We start from the raw sequence: 25124 nt of genomic DNA, 5'->3' as shown, positions 1-25124 counted from the left end.
TATCTACGCATTAATAATGATCTAGTAATATTTCCTTATACGTTTTAGGGACCTTTCCTTACATAATTGGTGTTTTCTTTCATACTTTTGGATTTCTAATTTCTGTTTCCGTTAGTTGCCAATTGGTAAAACCAATCCCACGTGAAAAAGTATTCAAAGCCTTCTTGGTTTTAATTGTCAATTTATTTATTCCTGCACCTTGTAATATTTATTCATTTACATATCTCTGTTTTTCCACTGTTGTGCAAACACAATTCCAGCAGCTGCTAACATGTGTAAAATTAAATATATATTATACTCCCTTTCAAATAGCCAACAAAATATTTCTGGTTTTAATTCCATATCTTGCTTTACGATTGCTTCTAACCACTAACTTCTGAATAGCTACTTGGACCGACCTAAGTACTAATTCATAATTTCATATCCGGTCACATGGGCGACAAGCCACTCCCATCCGGTCACATGGGCGGCAAGCCACTCCCATCCGGTCACATGGGTGGCAAGCCACTCCCACAAAGGAGGCCACACCCACAGAGTAGGTTCCAACAATTTTTGAAACCCACCACTGAAGTGAGAATACATGGTGCCCTAATTTCCATCTTTATTGTATTGCATTAGGATAAAGCTGGAATAGTCAAAAGTTGTTGGGACTATTTAGAACCTATTTGGGGCTTTCAATATTAATTACCCCCAAGGAGCCAAGGTGGCACAGTGATTAGGGTGCAGTACTGCAGGCCACTTCAGCTGACTGCAGTCCTGCAGTTTGGCTGTTCAAATCTCACCGGCTCAAGGTTGACTCAGCCTTCCATCCTTCCGAGGTGGGTAAAATGAGGACCCGGATTGTTGTTGGGGGCGATATGCTGACTCTGTAAACCGCTTAGAGAGGGCTGAAAGCCCTATGAAGCGGTATATAAGTCTAATTGCTATTAATTGCTATTAATATAGCTCCCAATAGTCTGGAAAGTTCAGTTCCTGTAGATATACAGATATAAAATGTATAGATAATATAAATTGTTGCCTATTCTCTCTCTCCCCCCCCCTCCGATTTTGCATGCTTTTTTTTTTACTGTATCCTATTTTGCCAGTTAACTGTTTTTGATGTTTGCTAATGTTTAATAAATGAACATCAAGCCCTGTTTGTTTTTTTTGCAAGTTGAACTGAATATTGTGTGTTCTTGCTTTGATGTGGATAGAGTGATTTACTGGGAATGTGCTAAATACACATTTCACTAAAAATTATCCACTGTGATTTATTTTTTTTAACAGTGTTAGGCCCAAAATGTATTTTTAAATGATGGAAAGCAAAGGTGAGGTGAAATGCATGATATAGAATTACAAGAAAGTCTGGCTTTTCAGTAAATTTTAACACCTTATTAACTAAGAATTAATAATTCTTAGTTGTTTGATCCATGGTTAAAGAGTGAGATGCATTTATCTCCATTGAAAATGGTGCATTTAAAGATGCCAAATTGTACTTCAAATGAAAATGCCAGGATTAGCTGTGCTTCAGTGGCGGGTTTCAAAAATTGTTCAAACCTACTCTGTGGGTGTGGCCTCCATTGTGGGAGTGGCTTGCCACCCATGTGACCAGATGGGAGAGGCTTGCCACCTATGTGACCGGCTATGAAGATGCCAACGACACTTGTCAGAACCACCTTAAATCACCTCACACACAGCACTGGCATGCATAAGAATATGATGTAAACTTGTTTTTTAAAAGGCATCTTTGGTTTGCGTTAAAACAACTTCAACACACTCAATGTTCTGATTGCACCACAAACGCAGTAATAGTCATCCTTACCTTTCACAGAGGCACTGAGTTTTATAAATAGGAGCATGATAGTGTAGAATAATCATATCCAAGGACCAGTGGTGGGTTTCAAAATAATTTGGAACCTCTTCTGTATGTGTGGCCTGCTTTCCGGGTCCACTGGTGGAACCTCTTCTAACCGGTTCGGTAGATTTGACCAACCGGTTCTACCGAATAGGTGCGAACTGGTAGGAACCCACCTCTGCTGTGCTTCTATTAGCCACACGTTTTCTCTCCAATTTAATATATCACATAAGAAAAAGATTGTAGGATATTAAAATGAGAGCCACAGATGTCCTTGAGCAAACACATTTTATGAGACATTACGAAGAATAAAAGTTCAAGGGAGCAAACCTCCATTTTATCTGTCTTAGCGGTGTAGTCCTTTTTAAAAGTGCCTTTTCATTTGTTACTGGATCTTCTTTGTTTCGGGTGACACCACTTAGTAATAAAGGACACCATCTGAGAATTTCTGACAGTTTTTTTCCCTTTGATCAGAAAAATCACAAGTGGTGTTGCTATGGGATTGTATGTTCCAGAATGTGATGCGTGTAGTTGAAGAGGAAAAAAATAGCTATCAAATGAACCAAGAGGTTTGCACTCTATGACTTGAGTCTTCCTTTCCTTGGTTTGAGTGACAATCCCTGAGCTTCTTTCAACTTGCTTTTTTAAATTGATTTATCTTTCAATAGCTTGATGGTGCAATTTGGACTTTGTGAATCCTCTTTTGTAAAAGAGACGCTGTGATAGTGATGAAAGAAATGTCCTTCTGGGTTCGGCTCCAAGTGGGGGAAAAGACACTGGAGACATGGAGGCTGCTTGGAAAGATGGTTTATTGTTGGACAGGGCCACATGGCTTGAGCCCTGAACAGAAAAGTGGATCACATGCTTCAATGTTGGTGGAGAAGAAGAGAAGGGCTGAGGGAGGGGCTTGCTAGGCTTTTTATAACCTGTTCAGTCCCACCTCTCTGTTTCCTGTTCCTGTGTAAGAAATGTATTCTGATTGGTTGTCAGACTCCCATGGGGCCATGCAGGGGCAGCTCTCTAGGCTGCGTTTTGAATCCAGGTTTGGTTGAGTTCTCAGATGCCATGTGGTCAGTTGAGTAAAGGGCCAATATTATCATGCTTCCCTGTAGCTGCTGGTTAAGTCTTTATTATGTAAAGTAGACTAGCTTGGCCGTCTTAATGGCCCATTAACAGTGGGGATGGGCAGGAAGCTACAGGCAACCATTCTGTCTTTTAAAACATGTTTCTTTCTTTTCACATCCAGAGAAATATTCTGCCTTTTCAATATTTCCTAGGATATTTCATTTTTCTGGGAGAGGGCTGGATGATAACTTCCCACAATAGCATTAAGATATTGGACCAAGGTTCTAAAATACTCTCATTTATAGAGATTATTGGGTGCCTTGTCACAATCTCTTAGTCTATTTTAATCCCTAGGGTTGATATGGAGGATGGAGTACTATTTATGCCAGTTAGCCTTTTACAATGGCAGAAGATGACTTGGACATACACAGATGTGCAAATCTTCAAATCAGACTTCAAAAGTAGATGTTGTCCTTGGCCCAATGGCCAAAGAGCAAAGGAATTTTATTTTAGATTTGTAGCAAATCAGAAACATCGATTCTAGAATAGGTTTTTTTTTTTTCAAAATTACCTCCACACAAACATGGTGTATTTGTCATTAAGTCTGAACATTTCCTACACAGTCAGGGAAGAAAGTATAGGCCATCTATTCTTGTCTTCTCCAATGTTCCTCTGTTCCATCAATCCATCTTGAACAAATACTTCTTATGGGTCTAGAGTCACATAATCTGTTTCACAACCCACTCTTTCCCATATTTTATCATATGCATAGTCCACCCACTGTAGTACATAGTCATGTTTTAATCATCATCAGATTTTACTTTCTCTTACCTTTCAATTGTACTAGCAGTGTTCCATTGCTGAATATTGAATTGCTTCAGATAAGTAATTCTGAAATGGTCTCCATTAGCTGTATTTATAACTGTTACTCAGACCACATGCTGCAATGCTATGAGTTGTAGTGATTATCCTGAGAAGTTGTGTGAATGGGTTTTTATTAGTCAAGATTTAGATTTCTTTTTTTAGCTCATCTTTGGGGGAATAAAGATTCTTAATTCAAAAGTTTATCTTTGGAGGTTATACAAAATGTTAGAAAAAGAACTGTGTGTGCAGACTGTGTGTTTAGACAATTAATGATGATGAATGAATCCAGAAAGATAAATTGTACCCCAAGACCCAATAACCATATCCTAATGAAAAACAAATATGATAAAAGGCATTTTTAGCTTGGGTATTTGTTTGGCAAACAAGAGAAAATGGAAAAGGTGATCATCTGAAATCTTTTCTTCTTCTTCTTCTTCTTCTTCTTCTTCTTCTTCTTCTTCTTCTTCTTCTTCTTCTTCTTCTTCTTCTTCTTCTTCTTCTTCCTCCTCCTCCTCCTCCTCCTCCTCTTCTTCTTCTTCTTCCTTCTCCTCCTCCTCCTCTTCTTCCTCCTCCTCCTCTTCTTCTTCTTCTTCCTCCTCCTCCTCCTCCTCTTCTTCTTCTTCCTTCTCCTCCTCTTCTTCTTCCTTCTCCTCCTCTTCTTCTTCCTTCTCCTCCTCCTCTTCTTCCTCCTCCTCCTCTTCTTCTTCTTCTTCCTCCTCCTCCTCTTCCTCCTCCTCCTCCTTCTCCTCCTCCTCCTTTTCCTCCTCCTCCTCCTCTTCTTCTTCCTTCTCCTCCTCCTCTTCTTCTTCCTCCTCCTCCTCTTCTCCTTCCTTCTCCTCCTCTTCCTCCTCCTCTTCTTCCTTCTCCTCCTCCTCGTCTTCTTCGTCCTCTTCCTACGCCTCCTCCGCTTCTTCTTCTACCTCTTCCTGCTCCTCCTCCTCCTCTCCTCCTCCTCTTCCTCCTCCTCCTCCTCTTCTAGTTCTTCTTCTTCTTCCTCCTCCTCCTCCTCTTCTTCTCCACCTTCTCTTCATCTCCTCCTCCTCCTCTCCTCCTCCTCTTCCTCCTCCTCCTCCTCTTCTTCCTCCTTCTCTTCTTCTTCTTCTTCTTCCTCCTCCTCCTCTTCCTCCTCCTCCTCCTTCTCTTCCTCCTCCTCTTCCTCCTCCTCCTCCTCCTCCTCCTCCTCCTCTTCTTCTTCCTTCTCCTCCTCCTCCTCTTCTTCTTCCTCCTCCTCTTTTCCTTCCTTCTCCTCCTCTTCTTCTTCTTCCTCCTCCTCTTCTCCTTCCTTCTCCTCCTCCTCTTCTTCCTCCTCTTCTTCTTCTTCCTCCTCCTCTTCTTCCTCTTCCTCCTCCTCCTCCTCCCCCCTCCTCCTCCTCCTCCTCCTCCTCCTCCTCCTCCTCCTCCTCCTCCTCCTCCTCCTCCTCCTCCTCCTCCTCCTCCTCTTCTTCTTCTTCTTCTTCTTCTTCTTCTTCTTCTTCTTCTTCTTCTTCTTCTCCTTCTTCTTCTTCTTCTGCCATATCCATCATTGGACATTGATCATCATGTTGGCGATCCTATTTTTATCAACAGCTGCACGAAAAAGGGCTGCTGAGTTTTGTCCAAATTAGTCCCTTAGATTTTTGAAGCCATGATGTTCTTCTTCTGCCTGGACCTTGAAATCTTTGCTAAATCTATTTCAAACCTTCTTTTTTTATCCCTGTCCAGAGAAAGCATCAATAGTGCATAACAGTAGACCTCTATTTCTTACTACGTCTAATGCCTAAAGGTTATTTCACAGATGATAGTTTTATGTACTGTACATAGATTACAATACACTGCCATGGTTACTACACTTATAGGACAAGTGATTTGCTATAGTTTATAGCATTCATTGAATTAGCCATATGCAGATTCAATTAAACCTCTAAAAATGTACAGGTACTCCTTGACTTACAACAATTCACTTAGTGACTATTCAAAGTTACAACGGCACTGAAAAAAAATGACTTATGGCCATCTTTCACAGTTGCAACCTTTCTAGCCGCCCATGATCATCTGATCAAAATTCAGTCACTTGGTAACTGACTTATACTTATGACCATTACTGTGTCCAAAGGTCACGTGATCACTTGCAATCTTTTGACAGGCAAACTCAAGGGGGAAGCCAGAATTCACTTAACAACTGAATTACTAACCTATCCACTGCATTGATTCTCTTAACAACTGTGATAAGCAAGTTCATAAAATGGGGGCAATGCTCACTTAACAAATGTCTCACTTAACAACAGAAATTCTGGGCTCAATTGTGGTTGTAAGTTGAGTACTTGTACAGGCCCCAACAGTTTGCTATAGCTTGATGTTTTATTAGATATCTGTGGCAGAATAATTTTCCAGTGCTGCACGAACTCAGTATATTTTTTTAGACCAAACTTTTTTTTAAAGTAATCATCTTCTTCAAGACATAGTAAGTAAAATCTTTATTACGGTCAAAGACCAGCAATACACATTAGTTTTTACACTATATTAAAAAAATACTAACATTAAAATATAATTAAAAAGTATTGACATTAAAAGTGGATAATAACATAATGGTCCAGAGATTGTTAGAGGAATGTCCAGATAATTGGTACAAGATGACAGCTATACTTCTGTAGCCAATTTTTTTTCTTATGGACATTGCAGCAGCACAGAACTTTGCCACTGCATACGTGGTAACCGGGTTAGTGTCCTGGAGGAGGAAGCCTAGATAAAAATGGTCTGCCCTCCCTGGCAATCTCTCTAATAAGGGGAGAATATGTGCAGACCTACAAGCTCTGTATAGCTGGCAGTGTAATAGAACATGTGAATTATCTTCCACTTCTCCTTTGCCACATATACACACTCGTTCAGCTATAGGTGTTCTCTTATACCTGCCCTGGAGGAGTGCTGAAGGAAGAATGTTAAATCTGGCTCTGAAGAAAGCTATTCTTTGTTTTGGGGAGATCAGGTCATTTAGATATCTTGCCGATTCCCACACAGCCTGTTTGATTCTGTCCCTACTGTGGAGAGGCAACCTATTTAGTTCTTCTTGGAACTCCATGTCCCTCATTCTATTAATTACTACTTGCTTTGCTTGCTCAAAGCCTAGGGACATTAAGAATACCGGTGAGAGCCCATAAGAGCCCAACTTGTGATCAATTGCCTGTTTCCAAGGGAAGGGGAAATTGTCAGTCTTCCAGACATAGAGTTACAGACAAGTCCTGAGTATGTGATGCAACAATACAGGTAATCCTCAATTTACAACAGTTCATTTAGTAACCATTCAAAGTTACAATGGTACTGTAAAAAGTGACTTATGGCCATTTTTCACATTTATGACCATGATTGCCGCATCTCCATGGTCACATGATCAAAATTCAGATGCTTGGCAACTGGCTAATATTTATGACAGTGGCAGTGTCCCGGGGTCATGTGACCAACTTTTGTGACCTTCTTGTGACAAGAAAAGTCAATTCAATTAACAACCTGTTGTGGCCCAGCAGGAGCCGTTGGAGCTGCTACCAGACTCCGACAGCGAGGGGCTCTATGAGTCGGCTCTGGAGGATGTGGAAGACCCTGGACAGGGTTCTGACTCTGAGCAGGGCGCAGAGAGGCTGGTTGGCCACCAGGAGGCGCCTGAGCCTTGGACCAGTGGGGAGGAGACAAGGGAGAGTGATCCGGACACCAGCAGTGAGTTGTTCCTGGATGCCCGGTACCGAAGAGCTAATAGGCGTCAGGAACAGTTGCGCAGTTACAGGAGGTAATTGCACTCAGCTGGTGGTCATTAGGCTCCTCTCCAGACTATAAGAGGACTGCTTGTGCACACGCCCCTCTTGCAGAAGTCAACGCAATGACTAAAAGTTGGAGAACTTTGGTAACTAGCTTGGCAGGCTGGATTGCTGCCAAGGTTTGTCTGAGTTGCTGCCAAGGTCCTTATCTGTTTGTTATGCTTGGCTTTCAGCCACCGAGGTTTTGGTGTCTTGCTATTAAAGGGCATTCCAGTTAAGCTTGTCTTGGCATTCGTTACTGGACGGAGGAGGGGGTCAGAACAACAACCATATTACAAACTTAACAATTACAGTGATTTACTTAAAAACTGTGGCAAGAAAGATTCTAAAATGGGCAAAACTCACTTAACAAATGTCTCACTTAGCAAATCTTGGGCTCAATTGTCATAAGTCGAGGACTACTTGTAGTGCTATTGGAAGTAGCTGTTCTCGGGACATCCTGTTTTTTTTTTTTTTTAGTAGCATTCAGTATTTAATATCAGCATCTATTTCTGATTTTTAGGGAATATAGTTCTGAGGACTGAATTCTAAGACTTTTGGAATATGCAGGGAATTGATATGGTTTAACCCTTTCTCTTAATAAGATTCCTACTAATAGCAATTTTATTTATAGGCATCCCTTTTAGCCTGTGAAGTAAGTCCTTTGGGATAATTCTCCTGTTTGTGTTTTGCAAGGAAATATACTTATATCTAGAGTTGAACACCATGACATTAGAATCACAGTTACTGCAACCGCTCAATATATTAGTCTACATCTTGTGTTTTGAAAAAAGTGGCCATTTTCACATAATGGAAGGGAATAAAAAATACAGAATAACATGTCTTCATTTGAGACATAAAATGAAATTCAGTATAAGGTAATAAAGTAATAAACCCATTCAGCTTTCTTCAAAGGTGTTGCAAGATAAATAAAAACCAAAATTCACCATGAACGTTTCTTTGGAAGGGTAAAGTATCAAAATGAAAGTTGGTCGGTTTGTTTTAAATACAGAAATTGTAAGTATAAACCTCAGGACAGCTCCTAGGTTTACCTTTTTTAGAGAGGCAATAAAGGGTAAAGAAACACCATGAAAAATAAGCCTCTCAATACATCTATCTGGCATTTAAAGTCAAGTGTTTCTAGCTGAGTCTTGTTAATGCAGAAAATTGGGAGAAATCAAACAACTTGATGAATATGTGTAACAAGAAAAATGATATCCAGTGTAATAGATATTCTGATTTCTTCTAGATAAGGTTATAGAGTTGAAAGGAGCCTCTGACCATTAAATCCAAAACATTGTTTAGTGTTAGAATCCAAATTAAACACCTCCAACTCTTCTCTCGGGCCTTTGAATACCCTTCACTTTATCATGCTGCTTGTCATATATTATGTCTTACTGATTTTATTGTAATTTCTTTGTTTGATTGTTATGAGTTGCCAGAGTCTCTGAGAGTCAGGTGGCATAGACATTTAATATATTATTGTTGCTCACACAGTCAGACAATGTTTAGGCTGGATTTGGCATTTTTTAATCTACCTATCAAGTCCTCCCCAGGGACCTGGAATAAGCAGAGGTCATTTAATAATAATAAAAGAGCCGAGGTGGCGCAGTGGTTAAATGCAGCACTGCAGGCTACTTCAGCTGATTGCAGTTCTGCAGTTCGGCTGTTCAAATCTCACCGGCTCAGGGTTGACTCAGCCTTCCATCCTTCCGAGGTGGGTAAAATGAGGACCCGGATTGTTGTTGGGGGCGATATGCTGACTCTGTAAACCGCTTAGAGAGGGCTGAAAGCCCTATGAAGCGGTATATAAGTCTAACTGCTATTGCTATTGCTAAAAGCAACTTCAGAAGATCTAAGTTGTTTCAAGTAAAGTTGCTTTTTGCAATTGACAGGTGGTGATTTCGTCCACGCGGTAGTCTTCAGGTGGTATTCCCAATATTTTGGGATTACATCCAAGGGATTTACCATTATTGATACTATCTTTCCTTTTTTTGCCACAGTGTTTCTTCTTCTATTTGTAGGTCTTTGTTCTTCTTGTTCTATTTTGCTATGTCCAAGTTTTGCAACATTCACTGTCAAGACTTTATCACAGAGCACTTTAACTTTCTTCATTTTTAGGAGGGGTACTTGTTGCTCTCTGGCCTTGCTTGTTTTCTTGTAGATGTTTCATTACCCTAACTAGGTAACATCATCAGGGCTACCATAGTAAGGAGAGCTGTTTTCTTTCAGTTTCTCTCCTACATGGTTTAGGACCTGGCTACCCGAGAGACCGCCTCCTGCCATTTACCTCCCAAAGACCGATTAGATCACACAGATTGGGCCTCCTCCGGGTACCATCGGCAGGCCAATGTCGGCTGGCGACCCCCCCGGGGGAGGGCCTTCTCTGTTGCTGCCCCGGCCCTATGGAATGATCTCCCCGTAGAGATCCGGACCCTCAATACTCTTCCGGCCTTCCGTAAAGCCACTAAGACCTGGCTCTTCCGGCAGGCCTGGGGCTGTTGATCAGCATCCAGCCCCATTTTAAGTGTATGTATGTTGTGTAATTTTAAAATGACTATATTTCTATTTTTAAATTTTAATTCCCTTGTTTGTCTCTAAGCCGCCCAGAGTCCCCTGGGAGTGGGCAGCATACAAATACCAATAAAACTGAAACTGAAACTGAGTTTCTATTCGGGTGACTTGCCTGTCTGTGTGGGTGAGGATGGTTTTAGAGATTTTTTGGGTTGGGGGTTATTTACTGATGGCTCTTTGGCAGTTTCCTGATTGGGATATTATTCACTTGATTGTTGGTCTGAAGTTAACCTTGGAGTTGATCTATGCTGATCTGGTTGCTGATTACTGATGGAGAGGTGCTGAAGTCTTTTTGTTCTCCTTTGGATTGGTTGATTGCAGTGGTGGGATTCAAATAATTTAACAACCGGTTCTCTGCCCTAATGACCATCTGGGTAGTCGGGGCTCAGTGGTCATGTGACTGGGTGGGGGTGGCCAACTCAATGTCACTCAGGTCGATGGGCGCTTCGCCTTAGCTGTTACAATGTAATAAGGGTTAACCAGAGAAGCAGTTTCTGTAAACAGGTCAATAAAGATGAGGCTAGAAACAACAGTAGAATGTTTCCTTCCTGCCTTCCTTAAAGGATTAGCCCTGTAAAGTGGAAAAAAAAACAAAAGGAGATTTCTTCCAACAACCGGTTCTCCGAACTGCTTAGACAGTTACCAACCGGTTCTCCCGAATAGGTACGAACCGGCTGAATCCCACCACTGGTCGATTGTCTCTTTTGCATAGTCTATAGGTGTTGTTAATGTCTATGGGTCTATTAATGGCTGATTTGTCAGAGAGAAATTACCTGGCATTTTTTGGAATTGGCCTGATCTACATTGTCACATTTTCCTAATTGAAACTACGGTTAAATCTGTCTATATGTTGCGAAATTAAAGAATTTTCATCATAGCAATAGCAATAGCAGTTAGACTTACATACCGCTTCATAGAGCTTTCAGCCCTCTCTAAGCGGTTTACAGAGTCAGCATATCGCCCCCACAGTCTGGGTCCTCATTTCACCCATCTCGGAAGGATGGAAGGCTGAGTCAACCTTGAGCCGTGAGATTAGAACCGCTGAACTGCAGATAACAGTCAGCTGAAGTGGCGTGCAGTCCTGCACCCTAACCACTGTGCCACCTCGGCTCATGTCTTCTGACTGCCAGTTGGTGCTCATGGATGCGTTCTGCCGGTCTTCTGCCTGTTTGTTCTACATAGTGGTTGTTGCAGTCTTTACATTGTATGTTGTAGATCAGTGGTCTCCAACCTTGGCAACTTTAAGACTTGTGGACTTCAACTCCCAGAGTTCCTTGTTTTCCTTCTCAGGTTGATGGGTCTCTTGATTTGCTTAAGATGCTTTGAAGGGCTTCAGTTGGCTTCTTCATTTTCTATTTTGTGGTCCCCTCCAGTTCTTGCTTGCAGACAAATGAAATATCTTACAGATCTTCCAATGCATCATTGTTGTTTGTAGTTAGCCCGTGCAATCTTCTTGCAGCAGCTAAACTATAGTAAATGGTCCGCTATTTTTTCCCCCAACTTTTATTTTTTGCAGAGGCAGCACTTCCTGTCTCTTGATGACTTTTCAATGCTGACTTTGTAATTTTGGGCTTGTGCAGCCAGAATTAACTTCCTCTCTCTTTTTTTTTTCAATTTTCCTGCTCTTAGCCATTGCTTTACATGCTAGATGCTTTTTAAAACATACTGGCCATGTAATAATTTGCCTTACCGTGTCTTTTTTTAAAAAGTCTTCATTTGGGGTTTTTTGTGTAAGCCAGATTGGTCTCTCCAGTACTCAGTAAGCCTTCCTGGTATACTAGCTCTACATGGGGCTGCTCCTGAAAAGTGTTCGGAGACTACAATTGGTCCAGAATGCAGCCGCGCAAGTGATACTGGGTGTACCGAGATACACCCATGTTACAGCCATCCTCCGCGAGCTGCACTGGCTCCCTATCGGTCTCCGAACACGTTTCAAGGTGCTGGTTATCACCTTTAAAGCCCTACATGGCTTAGGACCCAGATATCTATGAGACCGTCTCCTGCCACATAGCAGTAGCAATAGCAGTAGACTTATATACCGCTTCATAGGGCTTTCAGCCCTCTCTAAGCGGTTTACAGAGAGTCAGCATATTGCCCCCAACAACAATCCGGGTCCTCATTTTACCCACCTCGGAAGGATGGAAGGCTGAGTCAACCCTGAGCCGGTGAGATTTGAACCGCTGAACTGCTGATCTAGCAGTAGCCTGCAGTGCTGCATTTAACCACTGCGCCACCTCGGCTCATACCTCCCAGCGTCCGATAAGATCACACAGGATGGGCCTTCTCCAGGTGCCGTCGACTAGACAATGTCACCTGGCAGCTCCCCAGGGGAGGGCCTTCTCTGTAGCTGCCCCGGCCCTATGGAACAATCTACCCTCAGAGATCCGGACCCTCCCCACTCTCTCGCCTTCCGAAAGTCTACTAAGACTTGACTATTCCGGCAGGCCTGGGGCTGTTGACCTCTTGAATGAGGTCCAGCCCCACTAAGGCTGAGTGCATGATGTGTCTTTTTAACTTGCTTTGTCTCTCTATTTTAATTTTTTTAGTATTCTTTTAGAGTTGTTTTTATGTAAGCCGCCCGGAGTCCTTCGGGATTGGGCGGCATATAAATTCATTAAACTTTGAACTTTGAACTTAGCTTCAATGCATCTTCTTCACTGTCCTTCAGATATTCTTCCAATGCCCCTTTTTCTTCTTCAACCATCTGGTGTACTTGCAACATTCCCCACCCATCAGTTTTCCTGGGTAGGTTGAGTCTGTCAATATCCCCGGGTACATGAAACATATGATTTGTTGTCATTATTTTTCTAGCTATCCTGTTGTGACTCAGCAGTTCTTCTGAGAGTCTTTTCAGGATACAAGATTCAGTATGCAGCTGGGGCTTGTGGGAGGAGGTTTGGAGATAAAAGGACGGATGCTGCCACGCCCCAGTCGCTGGAGTCAACGTCGTGCCTTGGTTTGTACAACATTGTTTGATCATCAGTCGTGGTTTATGTAAGATTCACATGGATAAGTGCTCTGTATGTCTGTAACCCTGATTCATAGAGACTTTGGAAGAAATGTTTTGCTCAAATTGAGTTGCCGTAAGAAAGATTTGTTTTCATTACGTTATCTGGTCAAAGACTGTATTTCTGTTATTTTTGGGCTCGAAGCCGGTCTGAGTTGAGAACTGATAAAGAAAAGTCCTTTTAAGTTTGTCTGCCTGCGTTTGTTAACGAGCCATGAAGGGGGGGGACGGACAGAACACTATCCTATCCACTATAAGAAAAGAAAAAAAGAAAAAGGGAATAAAACGAACAAATAAAAAGGAAACACAACTCATCATTCACAACCCCACCTAACCCTTCCATCCTCCATACACCCCATCTACCCCCTCCAACTTTCCTTTCTCCCTCTAACACTCCCCTCCTACTTCCCTTTCCCCACAAACCTTTCTCCCCTTACTCCCCAGACACCCTCCTTACATTCCCCTTACTCCTTCCTTACTCCTCCCTCTTCTTTCCCTCTACCTCCCTCCTTGGTGTATGCCTTTATTCGAGTGTTGTTTGATCTGATAAAAGTAAAATGAACCAAGAAAAAAAAAAAGAAAAAAAAGAAAAAACCACCGTATATAAATACATTCTTATTCTTATTAAGACTATTTTAACACCCCCCCATCCCCCCCCCACAAATCCCCATCCCCAATCCTCCCGACTTCCCAGGGCCCACACCTGGCACTACCTTCTGTCTAAAATATCTTGTATACATATGGATTAAAAAATAAAAGTAATATGTCAAAAGAAAGAAAAACAGAAAAAAAAAGAAGAGAGAAAAAAAAGAGAAAAGAAAAAAGACGAAAAAAAGAAAAAGAAACCACTCTTTGTGTTGATCTCAGCCCCCCATCTTTATCTATGCTTAAATAGTATAAATCATTCTATCTATATTTTATTCTCGTCTCTTACTTCTTTGCTATTTACCCCAACCTTCTGTAGACTCTCCCGTTCCTCTTCCTAAACCTCATGATCCCTTCCGATAAGATTTAAGCAACGTGGTTCATGCCACATATTCAAATATGACTTTACAGAAGAGTAATCAAACTTTCCCTTCTAGTAAAATTTAAACAGCGTAAGTGATCTTTCTTAACCTCCTTTTCAAACAGTAATTCAAAATAATCTAGCCAAGCTTCCCCTTCTTAGTAAAGTTAAGCAGCGTAGATCAAATATTACTTTACACAGAAATCAATTTCTATCTTAAGATAATTCCAACCGACTTTCTCTTCTGATAGGATTTAAATAACGTAGTTCATTCCACATGCATTTTACCCTCATCCCTTACTTGTCTAATATTTACCACTATCAAATTTATACTAGCATTTGTTTAAAATCTAACTCAAAGCAATTTCAACCAACTTTCCCTTCTAATAAAAGTTAAATAGCATGGATCATTCCACATATTCAAACAATACTTTCAGCAATAGTCAGTTAACCTTCTGTTTTAAAATAGTCCCTTCTAACAAGGTTTAAACAACATAAATCATTCCGCATTCTTTTTACACTTATCTTAAGATAATCCCAACCGGCTTTCTGTTCTAATAAGCCTTAAACAACGTAAATCATTCCACATATATTTTACCCTCATCCCTTGCTTGTCTGATGTTTACCACTATCAAATTTATGCTAACTTTAATTTAAAATCTAGCTCAAAGTAGTTTCACCCAGCTTTCCCTTCTAATAAGAATTAGTCCGCTTTTTCTACCGGAGAGAGGTCTCAAACCCCCATTCAGTCCTCAACTTTGGCGAGTATTTTAAAATGTCTAAATTCTCGATCTCCGTTTTTCTGCTTCTCCGAGGGAGGAAGGGCTACCCCCTCCATCTTGCAACCACATGGCCTGCCGTTTGCCTTCTCCTTCCGCTTGTCTCTCCTCTCTTCCAAGCGAGTCAGGAAGTCCTGCCTTCAGAATCCTGCAATAGAAATCTTGAGCCTCCGAAACAGAGTTAAGACGAAATCTTTGATTCTCAAATGTAACCGTGATGCCGGCAGGGGCCTCCCATCTGTATCGAATCTGTTGACTCCTAAGATCCTTAGTTAAAAAGGTGTAGTCCCTTCTTGCCTTTAACATCTGGAAAGGTATTTCTTTGAAGACAATCAGGTTCTGGCCGTCAACTCGGAGACTGTTATTATAAAACTTTTGCACAATCGCATTTCTAGATTCTTTTGTAGAGAAATGTATAATTATGTCCCTCGGGAGCTGTCGCTGTTCCGCTATCAATGAGTTCTGGCGATAGATTTTCCGAATCTGCCAATCAAAGTTAAGTCCCGGGCTTCCCACCGCATCGCTGAAGGCTTCAGCAAAGGTCTGTTTCAAATTCTCTTGCTCCTTTTCACGGAATCCTCTGACTCTTATTGCAAATGCCTTCCTATTAAAATTTATCATCATGAGCTGTTCTTCATTGTCTCTGATTTTTTGTTGTAAAATTTGAATATTGGTAGTCAAATTAAAATTAGCCTTCTCCAAACTTTCCAATTTGTTCTCTATTTCAGCAGAGTAATCTGACAGGGCAGACACGGCTGCAAACGTATTCACCTTCATTTGATTAACTTTAGACTTTAAATCATCATATAGTTCCAATACAAATTCCTTAATTTCTTGTTTAAAGGCATTAAACATTTTAAAGAAATATTCCTGTGTTAGAAATTCTCCAGTAGAGGGCATAGGAGACAAAGGCTGTGGTTCCAGTAAAAATTCTTTAAATTCTTTAGACACATTTGTAGCAAGACGCTTCTTTGACCTGGGTGCCATAATAAATAAACAAGTAAGCAGCGCTTTGCTCCCCTCTATTTCCAAAGAAGAAAAGTTTATTTTGTTAAGGAGCGGTCTGCAGGAAGGTAAAACCGGCTAAGTACATCCACTATCAATCATCCACGGAGAGAAATCGCCATTTTGAAGTCATTTAGACAAAGAAGTCTTTAAGACAAATGGTGCTGGTATTTAAGATAGTAATAAAAGCATAAATCTCACAGGGGTGGGACCCGCCCGTATCAATTCTAGCTTGAAAAAACTTTGTTTTGTCCTGGGGGGGGCTAGCCTGTCTGGGGCTGCCAAAAAAAAAAAGGCAGCTGAGAAGAACTGGCTGGAGATAAAAGCTCTGCTCTGGCTGGATCTAATCTCTGTCCACAGCCAAAAAAAAGAAAAAGGCCGTGGCTTACGAATAGACCCTCGCCTACAGAGCTACTCCCTGCCCCTTTTTTTTGCCAAAAAGGGGTGCTATCTATGATCTTATTTAGATATACAGACCAGATCTCTGAGGAGCTCGGTGGAGCCCTCCTCGGCAACAGGCCACGCCCCCAGGAAGTCAGAACACTATCCTATCCCGTGACCCGACAAATGTGCGAATGACAAAAGCGCGGCGCTAAAACCGCGATGTCAAAAGCGCACCGACAACAGCGCGCTGACAGAAGCACAATTTAAGTTAAGGTAAGGTTAGGTTTAGGTTTAGGGTTAGGTTTAGGGTTAGGTTTAGGTTTACGGTTAGGGTTAGGGTTAGGGTTAGGGTTAGGGTTACAGCGCTCATTCGTCGTCACGCTTTTGTCGGTGCGTTTTTGTCACCGCGGTTTAGTCAGGCGTGCTTTTGTCGTTCGCACATTTGTGGTAGAACCATCCTATCCAGGACTTTTACTTCTGCTTAAACCCAACCCACTATTCCAGCTGTATATTTAATTGCTTGATGGTATTTCTTCTATTGAGTTTGGACTTCAGGATCTTCTTCAAACTCATGATATATTCACTTCTAACCTTCTGATATATTCAAGTTGGTCTTCCTTCTCTTGCAGTTTTCCAGAATCATTTTGTCAATTAGGACCCTCTGTTTTTAGGGAAGTTTTCTTTCTGCTCAGGCGGAAAGAGTTCATTTTCAACTGTGGTAGTTGCTTTTCCACTGCATCAGCTATCACAGCAGTTAGTAATTTGGAAGTTTTACTAAGCAGGTAATTGCCCTGTAATTGCCTGGTACTACCCCTTCTGTTGGATCTTTTATTATCAGGTAGATTTTATCAGATATTAACCAACCCCCCGTTTCATCTTCTTGTGGTATGTATGTAGTATGTTATTAAATTGCTTGACTATGAGTGGGTGTATAGGTTTCAACCAAAAACCAATAATTCAATAATAATGGTACTGAATAATTTTTTGATCTTACAAGTTCTTTCATTTCAACTTCTTTTTTTTATTCTTATCCATATCTATGCCAAGTGTTGGAGTTCATTGTATTTTCTTTGACTTGATTCTGTAATGTATCAGAAGCTTCCAAAATTCCCAAATAGGTGTAGCCGCCTTCTTGTGCTACTGCCTTCATCAAATCTTCCTTGTTAAAGCTGTATTTCATCATCTTCAATAATTTTTCTTAACCTTTATAGTTATGGCTGTAGACTTGTCAAGCTCAAATGACATCCCAATAGTTTTACTGAATTCTTTCATGCTTTTTTAATAAGGAATCTAGTTCTGTTTTTGTTTTGTAAATGAAAAACTCTGCCGGTGTGAGTTAAATTTAATTCTATTGGTTTCAGCCCATTTCCCCAGCCTGGCAAATTAGTTTCTATATACATCTTCTGGTTTGCTACCTTATCCTATGTCATTGGTAAACTTGATAAGTGTTCCCTTTACTCTTTATCCAGATTAGTAATCGTGTATGTAAGACAAAAAAAAAGAGATTCAAGATTGTGCACATTTTTATGGCAACTCCTGTTCTCCACTTTGATGAGGAACCACTGATGAGTCCTCTTTGAATTCAATTTTTGAATAAACTATGTATCCATTACACGGATTAAGGAAATGTGTGATTTAATGAAGACCTATAATTTATTGCCAAGTCTGGGTGTGAGGTTTGACAGCACAAGCTCTTTATTATATAGATTATATAATATATGCATATTACATCTCAAGATCATATAATCCAGAATTGTATTTGCAAAAAACTGGAAAAACGAAACAATACCAAAAGAGGAAGAAGTTATCCGAAAAATAATGGACTGTGCCGAAATGAGTAAATTGACATTTGAAATTAGAGAGCAAGAGGATGAACAATTTTATAAGATATGGGACTTGTTTTATCGGTGGCTAGGGGAAAAAAAAAACTTTGGAAATGAAAAATGATATACTGATGTCTTAATTGAAAAAAGTAAATGATGATATAATTATGCTGTGAAATAATCTAATAATGACACAATGAAGTATTAACATAAGGTCTGGGGATATAATGTATAAGGTTAAGAATTTATTATAATGATATGTCGCTGCTGATAAAGCAATTCTAATAGGGGAACAAATGAAAACTGGTATATATAGGCAGCGATGCTTTGTTGAACAATGAAGGAATAAGATCTCTGTTTGAAGGTATGAAATGCAAGGATAACAATGAATATGAGTATACTTTCTGGGGGAAAATAATGCTAATGTTAACCAAATATATATTGTAGAATGAAAATAAGGCCTTTAGTTATATTAGATGAAATATTTGAGATGGTAAATATTATTTGAAGATGCAGAGGTTAAAACAACTGTAACCAAACGACATGCTGCATGTGATGATGGGGTTTTTTTTGGTCTTTTTTGGCTTCCCCCTCCTTCCCCCCCTTTTTTTTAAACCCTAGCTTATTGTGGTGCTTATTAAATATACAACAGAGAGATATGGGATGTATAAACTTAGTAGGGATGCACCTGTGATCAAATGACATATTGTATGTGATGATGGGTTTCCCCCCCTTTTTTTCTTCTCCTTTTCCCATTGTTTTTTTTTTCTATTGTCATGTGATGTTGTCTATGTAATAATAATAAAAAAGATCATATAGTCCACTAGGCATTGTTTAATAGATAAGGAAGGTCATGAGCCTTATGTTCTGTCTGATTTTTCACGGAATCATCTGAATAGTCCATTTCATCAACATAGGCACTTTATTTTCATGTGAGGACCTTACTATGGGATTTTCATTTTTAGCAGAGTTCAGTTTAAAGCTTTCCAATCAAGCTTGCAATGCATATGCCAAATAATACTTTCTAGCTTTTGTGAGGTGCAGTTTGTGCCAGCAATCCATAATTACCAGTAATTACAGTAAGCCTGACCCATCATTTATATAATTAAGCATTTCTTTGCAGTATTCTTTTCCTTTCTGGTCCATTCCCACAGGCTAGAAGGATATATAAAAGTACCATCTGAACCCATTGGACCTTGAGCCTCTTGCTATTCCTACTGGTAATCTGGATCACCACTTACATAATAATCCCTGCTCCCTCCCACTCTCCAATCCCTGCTCTCCCTCACTCTGCCTGCTGCATTCATGGCTATTACCTTGTTCCACATTTTCCAGAAGACCATGGATGAAGCCCTTTTCTATGTGATTGCTCCATATCACATAGAGAAAGTGCATGAGTAAAGTCAGTGATCTCTGGGGCTCCAATTGCTGTTGCTGCGTTCCATGCTTTCTAGGGGGAAATGGACTTGGGGGTTGGAGAAATCTACTGGTGAAGAGATCTGTGTTTGGGCAGCAAAGAGAAGAGGCACAAGGAAGGAAAGGGATTTGTGTGGGACAGAACCTCTGCTTCAGTGGTGGGATTCAAATAATTTAACAACCGGTTCTCTGCCCCAATGACCATCTGGGTAGGTGGGGCTCGGTGGTCATGTGACTGGGTGGGTTGGCCAACTCAAGGTCACTCCTGTTGATGGGCGCTTCGCCTTAGCTCTTACAATATAATAAGGGTTAACCGAAGAGTCAGTTTCTGTAAGCAGGGCAAGAAAGATGAGGCTAGAAACAACACCAGAATGTTTCCTTCCTGCCTTCCTTACAGGATTAGCCCTGTAAAATGGGAAAAAACAAAAGGAGATTTCTTCCAACAATCGATTCTCTGAACTACTTAGAAAATTACCAACCGGTTCTCCCGGATAGATGCGAACTGGCTGAATCCCACCACTGCTGTGCTTGCTTCCCCATCTTCAAATGGGCCCTTCACAGAGGTGGGTTCCTACCAGTTCGCACCTATTCAGTAGGACCGGTTCGTCAAATCTACCGAACCGGTTAGAAGAGGTTCCACCAGTGGACCCGGAAAGCAGGCCACACCTACAGAAGAGGTTCCAAAATTTTTTTAAACCCACCACTGGTCCTTGGATATGATTATTCTACACTATCATGCTCATATTTATAAAACTCGGTGCCTCTGTGAAAGGTAAGGATGACTACTGCGTTTGTGGTGCAATCAGAACATTGCGTGTGTTGAAGTTGTTTTAACGCAAACCAAAGATGCCTTTTAAAAAACAAGTTTACATCATATTCTTATGCATGCCAGTGCTGTCTGTGAGGGAATTTAAGGTGGTTCTGACAAGTGTCGTCGGCATCTTCATATCCGGTCACATGGGCGGCAAGCCACTCCCATCCGGTCACATGGGGAGCAAGCCACTCCCACAAAGGAGGCCACACCCACAGAGTAGGTTCGAACAATTTTTGAAACCCACCACTGGTCCTTCATCAACAATAACAGAAACTATCCCCTCACATACATGTGTGGGCAGCAGCTTCGCACTGTGAAGTCTGCGGCACAAGAGGAATATTATGGGGTAGCAGTTTCTCAACCAGCACATGTCCTTCCAGTTTTGAAGGCAGGAGAAAAGCACACTGAAAGGAATGTGAGGAGAAGACTGCTAGTAGACCATCGACAGATGTACTGCATTTCTATTCCAGTTGCAGAATTGTATCTAGATTGATTTGATTTGATTTTGATTTTAGCTTTATTTGTATGCCGCTCTTTTCCCTGAGGGGACTCAGGGCGGCTCACAATTCAGGGGGAGGGAAGTACAAAACAAGTTATACACATAAAGACAATACATCGTTAAAAAGCACAACAGTCATACTATTCGGGTGGGGTTGAAGTCTTTAGCCCCAGGCCTGTCAGGACAGCCAGGTTTTAAGGGCTACGCGGAAGGTCTGGAGGGTGGTGAGGGTACGAATCTCCACGGGGAGTTCGTTCCATAGGGTCGGAGCAGCCACCGAGAAGGCTCTCCTCCGGGTAGTTGCCAGTCGACATTGACCGGCTGATGGAATTCGGAGGAGGCCTAATCTATGGGATCTTATTGGCCTAGTGGAAGTAATTGGCAGTAGGCGGTCTCTCAAGTACCCAGATCCAATACCATGAAGGGCTTTGTAGGTGACAACTAGCACCTTGAAGCGCACCCGGAGATCAACAGGCAGCCAGTGCAGCTCACGGAGGATAGGTGTTACGTGGGCGAAACGAGGTGCACCCACGATCGCTCGCGCGACTGCATTCTGGACCAGCTGAAGTCGCCGAATACTCTTCAAGGGCAGCCCCATGTAGAGCACATTGCAGTACTCCAGCCCAGAGGTCACAAGGGCACGAGTGACTGTTGTGAGAGCCTCCCGGTTCAGGTAGGGACGCAACTGGTGCACCAGGCGAACCTGGGCAAATGCCCCCCTGGTCACAGCTGACAAATGGTGTTCAAAAGTCAGCTGTGGGTCCAGGAGGACTCCCAAGTTGTGGACCCTATCTGAGGGGCGTAGTATTTGACCCCCCAGCCTGAGAGATGGAACACTTGGCCAATTAGTGGGAGGGAAGCACAACAGCCACTCGGTCTTATCTGGATTGAGTACAAACTTGTTAACCCCCATCCAGTCTCTAACAGCCTCGAGGCCCTGGCTCATCACGTCCATCGCTTCATTGAGTTGGCACGGGGCAGACAGATACAACTGTGTATCATCCGCATACTGGTGGTATTTTATCCCGTGCCGTCGAATGATCTCGCCCAGCGGTTTCATGTAGATATTAAAAAGTAGGTGGGACAGGACCGAACCCTGCGGCACCCCATTGTGTCCATTCATGTTCAATAGAAATTCATTCATGTTCAATAGAAATCTATAACTCTTTCGTCCCATTTGATCAACAAGTAAATAACTGCCAATAAAAGTAAAGATTAAGATTAAGGTTTAAGGTTTATTAAAATTTGTATGCCGCCCACTCCCATTGGGACTCTGGGTGGCTCACAGCAAGACAGAAACAGTTTAAATTTAAAAATGGAAAAATACAATATTAAAAATTCACATCATCCATTACATCTAAGCAGGGGCTGGATATCACTCAACAGCCCCAGGCCTGCCGGAACAACCAGATCTTAACGGCTTTATGGAAGGCCGGGAGAGTGGTAAGGGTCCGGATCTCTGCGAGTAGATCATTCCACAGGGCTGGCGCAGCAACAGAGAAGGCCCTCCCCCGGGGGCCTGCCAGCCGGCATTGTCCGGTTGACGGCACCTGGAGGAGGCCCAGCCTGTGCGATCTTGTTGGTTGTTAGGAGGTGAGTGGCAGGAGGCGGTCTCTTTTAAGATGCTTAAAAGTGGAATGGAAAATGGAAAACTGAATCTGAGTGCGGCTTCTTCACCCTCCCATAGAATCTAGCCCACACAGCCACTCAACATGGCTTCCATGGAGTTGTTGACAAGACTTTACAGCAATCAGTCTGACAAGAACCTCAGCCACAGTGAACGTTTCTGGTTAACCTAATGATGGATCGGCTAACTATACTTTTCAATTCACCCCTTTCAGATTTGTCATAATAAACAGAAGACGAAGAGGGGGGAAACAAATCTGTTACCACAGCACATTTAGTTAATGCGAAATAGTTTCGTCTTTCTCGGTATCCTAGGAAACAGAACTGTTGTTACTAAAGGGAGCCCGGTTGTGTCTTTTTTCTTTTTTAATCCAACTGTATACTGGAAAGAAGGGAAATAATCATAATAAAAAAATAAAGGTGGTTACTTGCCCAGCAAGGGAGACATTGCCAAGAGTAATGCTGGCCTGTAATTAAATGAATTAGTAAAACAATGACCCAATTTCCCTGCATAAAACTTGAAAAGCTGATTCCTGAATTTAGGCGATGTAGCTCCTGTGTGTTCTCTTTTTTTCTCTATTTGGAACTTCCTCCAATTTTTTTACAAACTACATTTAGACACCTAAACAGAGTCAGCGCTCTGCGATGTTTTCAATCAGTACCAGTTGAGAAGGTACAGCTCTTATTGCACTCCAAGTTTATAAACCCTTTCACAGAATGTAGTACACTGTAATCCATCTTCTAAAAAGGATCACTTGTTGAAATATACAGTATGCTAGCTGTCTATTCTCTTGGCATCAAGCATCATTCAAGGGTACATGAATCTAGCCAGACGTATTTCAGAGCCAGTACAAAGTGATTATTATTATTATTATTGCTATTATTACAATACAATTGTATCACAGCGGCCAGTTGTTTCGCCGGATTTGGCATTGGTTACTAGTCGGGCCCCACCCAGGGGCCTAGGACGTTGTAACGTATTTTCGTAATATGCATGCAGATCCAAGCAGTGCGGCTTTTTGCATTTGACTGATGGTGATTTTGACAATTTTTAACTGTTTTAAATGAAATTCCAGTGCTTTTGGAATAGCACCCAGTGTGCCAATTACCACTGGAATTACCACTGCTGGTTTGTGCCATAGTCGTTGAATTTCGATTTTTAAGTCTTGGTATTTTGCGATTTTTTCATGTTCCTTCTCGGCGACCCTGCTATCACCTGGTATTGCGATGTCTATGATTGTGACCTTATTTTTCTCAACCAGTGTGATGTCTGGTGTATTATCCCCCAGTATTTTGTCTGTTTTTATACGGAAATCCCACAAGATCTTGACCATCTGATTTTCGATGACTTTTTCAGGCTGATGTTCCCACCAGTTTGTTGCTGTTTTAATATTATAATTTTTGCACAAATTCCAATGGATCATTTGTGCTACTGAATTGTGCCGCAATTTATAATCAGTCTGCGTGATTTTTTTTACAGCAGCTGAGTATGTGATCAACAGTTTCACCAGCTTCTTTGCAAAGTCTGCATTTGGTATCATCAGAGGATTTTTCGATTTTGGCCTTAATGGCATTTGTGCGGATAGCTTGTTCTTGCGCAGCCAGGATTAGTGACTCTGTTTCTTTCTTTAATGTACCTGTTGTTAACCATATCCAAGTTTGTTCACTGTCCACTTTATCTTTTATTTTTTCCAGAAATTGGCCATGCAGTGCTTTGTTCTGCCAACTCTCCATTCTTGATTTTATTACATCTTTTCTGTATTCTTGTTTCGTCTGTTGGGCCTTCAGTAGATTTTTGTTCTTTACTTCAATTAATAGATATTCTTGACTTTCTTTTAAATAATCAGCCAGTGCATGTTTTTCTTCTTCAACTGTTTGCTTCACTTGTAATAATCCTCTGCCACCTGATTTTTGGGGCAGGTATAGTCTATCACTATCACCACATGGATGTAAACTGTAGTGCATTGTCATTAGTTTCCTGGTTTTTCGGTCCAGAATGTCCAAATCAGCTTGTGTCCAGTTAACTATACCAGCTGTGTATCTTATAACTGGTATTGCCCAGGTATTTATGGCCTTGATTGTATTTCCACCATTCAGTTTAGATTTCAAAATTTTCCTAACTCTGTTGGTGTACTCTCGCCTGACAATAGTTTTTACTTCTCCATGCTTGATGTTATCCAACTGCAGAATGCCTAAGTATTTGTAGGCTTCATTTTCTTTGCATTTAATTAGTTGGCCATTGGGCATTTCAATTCCATCACATGCAGTGATTTTGCCCCTTTTTATGGATACAGTGGCGCATCTTTCCATGCCAAACTGCATTGAAATATCGGTGCTATTATTATTATTATTATTGTTGTTGTTGTTGTTATTATTATTATTAAATTGATTTATAGGCCGCCCAATCCCAGAGGACTCCGGGCGGCTTATATCGAAAGAAAAAAAAAGAATAATAAAAAATGACAATAAAAACATGATTAAAAACAACACACATACATTCGTTACGATCGGGGCTGGACCTCAACAATGAGGTCAACAGCCCCAGGCCTGCCGGAATAGCCAGGTTTTAACAGCTTTCCTGAAGGACATGAGAGTTGTCAAGGTCTGGATTTCTGGGGGTAGTTCGTTCCAAAGGGTTGGAGCAGCCACAGAGAAGGCTCTCCTCCG

General features: G+C 41.4%; 1 protein-coding gene across 1 annotated transcript in view; it reads left to right on the top strand.

The window, feature by feature from the left end:
- The window catches only part of CACNA1E (calcium voltage-gated channel subunit alpha1 E), a 351045-nt gene that overhangs the window by 138655 nt on the left and 187266 nt on the right, over positions 1 to 25124 (top strand). The window lies entirely within an intron of this gene.

Source organism: Thamnophis elegans, chromosome 11 (genome assembly GCF_009769535.1).
Source record: "Thamnophis elegans isolate rThaEle1 chromosome 11, rThaEle1.pri, whole genome shotgun sequence".
In the NCBI taxonomy this organism is placed as follows: Eukaryota; Metazoa; Chordata; class Lepidosauria; order Squamata; family Colubridae; genus Thamnophis; species Thamnophis elegans.
The sequence above is the reverse complement of the archived record's forward strand: the minus strand, read 5'-3'. Positions and strand labels throughout refer to the sequence as shown.